Source organism: Salmo trutta, chromosome 37 (genome assembly GCF_901001165.1).
Source record: "Salmo trutta chromosome 37, fSalTru1.1, whole genome shotgun sequence".
In the NCBI taxonomy this organism is placed as follows: Eukaryota; Metazoa; Chordata; class Actinopteri; order Salmoniformes; family Salmonidae; genus Salmo; species Salmo trutta.
In genome coordinates, this window is record NC_042993.1 from 21811249 (window position 1) to 21817712 (window position 6464).

At 39.7% G+C, this 6464-nt stretch overlaps 1 long non-coding RNA gene across 1 annotated transcript; it reads right to left on the bottom strand.

The window, feature by feature from the left end:
• Nucleotides 1–358: 358 nt before the first annotated feature.
• Nucleotides 359–4860, bottom strand: LOC115177127 (uncharacterized). Its single transcript, XR_003872355.1, has 2 exons — nucleotides 4636–4860; nucleotides 359–3414 (listed from the first exon to the last, which is right to left on the bottom strand). It is a non-coding gene; the product is annotated as an uncharacterized LOC115177127 (long non-coding RNA).
• Nucleotides 4861–6464: the final 1604 nt, after the last annotated feature.

Consider the following 6464-nt stretch of genomic DNA (forward strand, 5'->3'; position numbering starts at 1 on the left):
TTAAACTATTGCTGTACATATACTATTATTAAGATATACTACATAATCTATCCATAGGCTGTCTAAATTGTCAATACATCCCATCACATATATACAGTACCAGTCAAAAGTTTGGACACACCTACTCATTCCAGGGTTTTTCTTTAGTGTTACTATTTTCTACATTGTAGAATAATAGTGAAGACATTGAAACTATGAAATAACGTCTTCACTATAACTCTACAATGTATAAAATAGTAAATATAAAGAAAAACCCTTGAATGAGTAGGTGTGTCCACACTTTTGACTGGTACTGTATAAACAGTATTCATACTCCGGACTCAGACATTGCTCGTCCTAATATTTCTATATTTCTTAATTCCATTATTTTACTTTTTAAATGAGTGTGTATTAGATTAAACTGCGCTGTTGGAGAAAGGAACACAAGTATTTCACTTCACCCTCAATAACATCTGACAAATATGTGTATGCGACCAATAAAATTAGATTGTTTTGTGATTAGGATGGAGTCACTTCCTACTGGCCATATATGGCACTGACTTCCTGAAACAGTCACTGTTAATGCTGTAAAGATAATGGAATGGGTAAAAATGTCATTACCACATACTTAGAATGCCTTTTCAATTTAGTTCCCACGGCAGCTATAATTAACTTCAACATGCATGACTGTGAACAAAGTATGCGACAAGCAAAATATAGAAAAATTTTAAAAAATCCAGAATATGTTGACTTGACACCTAATACTTTTTGTCAAAGTCAAACTCCAAGCAAACACCTCCAAAACCCTTGGGTAAGTACGGTGTGGTGTCTGCTACCAGGACCTGCATAATCCCATACAATTTGCTCTTCACAGGATTCAGGACTCTCTCCCAGTGTCAGCTGACAGTGTTTTTCCCTAAGGTGCTTACAAAGCAAAAACAGCTCATTTTCCTGAGAAAGGCGTGGGAACACTGTATTTTAGGGCCTGATGTAGCTAGCTAACAATGAGCTCAGGCAGAACGATACCTCACATTGCACTAATCCTGCTCCTACCTTGCTGGTTAGGAATAACCCTCTACCACCTGCCACCCATACCCAAAACAGAACGGGTGATTACAACAATGAATTGAGCATGTTGGATGTTGAAAGAGGACGCTAATTGCAGCGGCATTGCCAGCGGTTCGTTTGATTACTAATGTTTACATGTAAGGGTGGGATAAATAGACATTCAAAGTAGTGAGCATAGCCCAAGTGTAGCCCAAATCATCGTACAACTCAAAGGAACTGAAATTAACCTCAACTCGGGTTCACAACTAAATTAGCCTCCAAACATCCACCTTAATTGAATTTGTCCTGCAAATCTAATCACTAATTCAAACTTTGTAACAAATACACAAGAAAGAGCTTGTTTTCCTCCAGTACACAGTTCCATTGGCTTTGCTGGCAACTGTGACAGATACTTCATTACCACACAGTTACAGTACATACCATTCCAAGCACTACTCACGAAACAAACAGTGACAAAAACAGTGTCTGAGAGAATAAGCTATTTGTTATTATATTCCAGGTGGGTTCGAGTCCTGAATGCTGATTGGCTGAAAGCCGCGGTATATCAGACCGTATACCATTTATTTTTACTGTTTTAATTACGCTGGTAACCAGTTTATAATAGTAAAAAGGCACCTCGTGGGTTTGTTATATTTGGGGAAAAAACAAGGCTAAAGGATGTATCCAGGCACTCCGTGTTGCGTCGTGCAAAAGAACAGCCATTAACCATGGTATATTGGCCAAACGCCACACCTCCTCGGGCCGTATTGCTTACACATACTGTCCATCTTATTCGGTGGGAAGACTATGTGATCGGACATGGTTTATCAAGGGCCATAACCAGAAGACAACAACACATCAGATGAGAGAGGAGTTGTGTGTGCTAAAGCTCATTTCCTGGTATATGGCTTCAACACAGACAAGCCTGCTCTTGTATGCCTGCCTGCTGGTTAACTAACCAGGGTAAATTTGTTTTAGGAGGAAGCAAACATCATGTGCAAGGAGTGGGGAGAAGGACAGAAAGCCTATGGGAAGAATAGTGGAGGCTGTGGAGAGAGGGAGAGAATATTGACTGACACATTTTTGTAAAGAATATTATATTTACTGTCAGTGTCAAATGTCACTGGCTTGTCACGGCAAGGACAAGACAGGTGACAATGGAGGGTAAAGGTGAAAAAAAGTAGGAAGTAAATATGAATCCAGGAACACACAATAAGAAGTGTATTTGTTGAAGATTGTTGGTGTGAGTTGAAATAGGTTAAAAGTACTACCAGGCAAACATGTTAGCTAGAATATTTTAGATATTTTTATATAGCTACTGTGATAGAAAAAAAAGAGATCCAAAGAGTTGGCCAGCCATCTATAAAGGGGAAACGACCACACAACAGCACACCATAACAGTTCTATTGAAGTCTCATGAGCATCAGTCTATGCTTACTCATCCAAACCATAATAACCACACTGGAATGTTTAGGGTGAATCATAGACTGGTCTTTAGTGCCACAGAGACTCACTAAGGTAAAACACTGAATATTGTGTGGGTGTAGTGAAGTGTGTCTAAAAGCCTGAGTGTGTTTGAAACTTGAGAGCTGCTTCCTTAAGAGACTGTGCGTGGGAGGTGAAAGCATGCGGTGAGCCGAGCCAACCTGTCATTTTCTGTAAATGTAGAAGTAAATTCTCAGTCTACAGACTCTAACACAATGGCCTTTAATAAAGCTAGCACTGAGTGGGAGAGCCAGAAGTTGATCCAAAACCCTGGAGGTGTGTTAACACCTGAAGGCAGGTTTCAGTTCAGAGATAGGTAAATACCACCATAATAAAAAGTCCAGATCATAAGCAGGGTGTTTTCCTACATCAAAACAAAGTGGGAAAATACTGGTGCAAAATACAACTTTAATCAATTAACAGAGGAACGATCCCGCTTCTAGAACAAATTGTAAACATACCAAAATAATTGCTCCATTTCACTATATACTTCTGGGATCCTGCAAAAAAAACACTCCGTTCTGTTCTCATTCATGAGATTCTTTGAGCTTCTCTCTTGGCAGCTCATTCAAGAGTCTGTGAAAGGCTATCTACACCCCCCTCCCCTCACCTCCGTGAGATCTAGAGGCAAGGTCAAGGACATAGGATGTAGGGATAGTATGTTCTTGAACCATCACTGGCTAGAAACCCTTCCCTTATCTACAACTTTCCTCCTAGTTGACTTTTATATGTTATAACTGTTTTATTGTGTTTTTGCATTTAGTATATCTGTCAGCCTATCCTCTCTGCAATGTAATGTGTTTCTCTTCCCCTCAAGTATTTACTTTGTTCCCATATTCTGGTAAATTGCTTGTCCTGGGTTGTTTGGTTTCGTTTTCAAGGACCTGCTAATCTGCTGAATTCCTGTGTTGAAAAAAGAGAGAGAAAGAGAGTGAAACAGTGTCCCTGGGTAAAGAAGATCATGTCTGGTCACATCAAACAACCTAAGTCTAACATGCTAAAAACATATTTTCATTCTGAAAAATCTACAAGCAAGCGATGACACGTTCTTATCATATACTATATATACAAAAGTATGAGGACACCCCTTCAAATGAGTGGATTCGGCTATTTCAGCCACACCCGTTGCTGATTGGTGTATAAAATCAAACACATAGCCATGCAATCTCCATAGACAAACACTAACAGTAGAATGGCCTTACTGAAAAGCTCAGTGACTTTCAATGTGGCACCGTCATAGGATGCCACCTTTCCAATAAGTCAGTTCGTCAAATGTATGCCCTGCTCGAGCTGCCCCGGTCAACTATAAGTGCTATTATTGTGAAGTGGAAATGTATAGGAGCAGCAAAGTGGTAGGCCATACAATTCATAGTGCCAACTGTAAAGTTTGGTGGAGGAGGAATAATGGCCTGGGGCTGTTTTTCATGGTTCGGGCTAGGCCCCTTAGGTCTAGTGAAGGGAAATCTTAACGATACTGCATAAAATGACATTGTAGACGATTCTGGGCTTCCAACTTTGCAGAAACAGTTTGGGGAAAGCCCTTTCCTGTTTCAATATGACAATGCCCCTGTGCACAAAGCGAGGTCCATGCAGAAAGGGTTTGTTGAGATCGGCGTGGAATAACTTGACTGGCCTGCACAGAACCCTGACCTCAACCCCATCGAACACCTTTTGGATGCATTGGAACGCCGACTGCGAGCCAGGCCTAATCGCCCAACTTCAGTGCCTGACCTCACTAGTGCTCATGGCTGAATGGAAGCAAGTCCTTGCAGAAATGTTCTAACATCTAGTGGAAAACCTTCCCAGAAGAGCGGAGACTGTTATAGCAGCAAAGGGGGGACCAACTCCATATTAATGCCCATGATTTTGGAATGAGATGTTTGACGAGTAAGTGTCCACATACTTTTGGTCATGTAGAGTATTTTGACATAATGTAATTTCACCAAAGTGTAAACATCAACTAAACAATATGATTTGGATCCATTCAAGATAGAGAAAACCACGACAAGCCAAGCTGTCAACATTTGATTTATAAGAGCAGCTTGTAGATTTCCACCCTAAGAGCACCAAGAGCAGGTACAGTACCAAACAAGCCAAAGAGTAATAGTTTGTCTTTATCAGTACCTCACTTTGCAGGTGCAGCCCCTAGCTGTTATTTGTAGTGCCTGGTTAAAAGAGTGAGCTATTAGCCATTGTGCTGAAGGCTAAACTTTAAACACTGATGCCATTAATGTGTGCTGATAACATTTGCATATCCCAGACCAAAACAAACTTGCTTCAAAACAATGAGTCACAAATACACTAACCGGTCAAAAGTTTTAGAACACCCACTCATTCCAGGGTTTTTCTTTATTTTTACTATTTTCTACATTGTAGGTTAATAGTGAAGATCAAAACTATGAAATAACACATTTGAAATCATGTAGTAACCAAAAAAAAGTGTTAAAACAAATCAAAATATATTTTATATTTGAGATTCTTCAAATAGCCACCCTTTGCCTTGATGACAACTTTGCACAATCTTGGCATTCCCCGCAACCAGCTTCATGAGGTAGTCACCTGGAATGCATTTCAATTAACAGGTGTGCCTTCTTAAAAGTTAATTTGTGGAATTTCTTTCCTTCTTAATGCATTTGAGCCAATCAGTTGTGTTGTGACAAGGTAGGAAGACCAAGTCCATATCATGGCAAGAACAGCTCAAATAAGCAAAGAGAAATGACAGTCTATCATTACTTTAAGACATGAAGGTCAGTCAATACGCAACATTTCAAGAACTTCGAAAGTTTCTTCAAGTGCAGTCGCTACAAACCCCCACTCAGGCTATGATAAAACTGGCTCTCATGAGGACCGCCACAGGAATGGAAGACCCAGAGTCACCTCTGCTGCAGAGGATAAGTTCATTAGAGTTACCAGCCTCAGAAATTGCAGCCCAAATAAATGCTTCACAGAGTTCAAGTAACAGACATGTCAACATCAACTGTTCAGGCCTTCACGGTGAAATTGCTGAAAAGAATCCATTACTAAAAGGACACCAATAAGAAGAAGATACTTGCTTGGATCAAGAAACACGAGCAATGGACATTAGACCGGTGGAAATTTGTCCTTTGGTCTGGAATCCAAATTGGAGATTTGATGGTTTGTAGCGACTGCACTTGAAGAAACTTTAAAAGTTCTTGAAATGTTCCGTATTGACTGACCTTCATGTCTTAAAGTAATGTAGCTTGAATGGCCACACACTCACGTCATAAATAATTATCGATATGGGCATTAAATTGTGAAATACGTCTGGGGTTTGATACCTTGTTCACATGAATAATACAACTTTGGTTGAGTAGCAGGATGACGATAGTAGACAGTGGTGTTCAGTTTCTCTGTTCCCGAGGTAAGTGGGGGTCAATGAAACTGCTGTTTCCTTATTGACCGTCTTTCACGTGTAGTCTTTAGGGTTGTTGTTTTCCCCCAATCTATTTCCACTCCCATGGGTGGGAGCCCTCCAGGAAGCAAAGTTATCAGTGTTACCGATGGGAAAACTACCTCCATGTAAACTAGGAGAGATGCTAATAAACAAACTGCTAAACACACACACCTAGGGAATAGAGTTGGACAGTACTCAGGTGAAATTTTCACGTGATGAATTCACTATTTACCTATTTTGCAGTCACCTTCACCTGATACCACCTAAGCTTCTGGATGTACAAAACAAACCATGCTGCATTGCAAGCTGAAACCATTATAATCAATATTGAAAGCAGTTAAGAAGTGAAGCTATGGTCATTTCCTAATCAATTTCATTTCCTAATTTCTTAAGTTGAATACAACTCAAATATTTTTGGTTTATGTCATAACAATATAATTTTATACAGTTAATTTAGATTTACACTAACAGCTACACTATGTAGTAAAAATAAAGGTTACCACTTTATTTGATGGTATAAAAATGGACAGTTATTTAT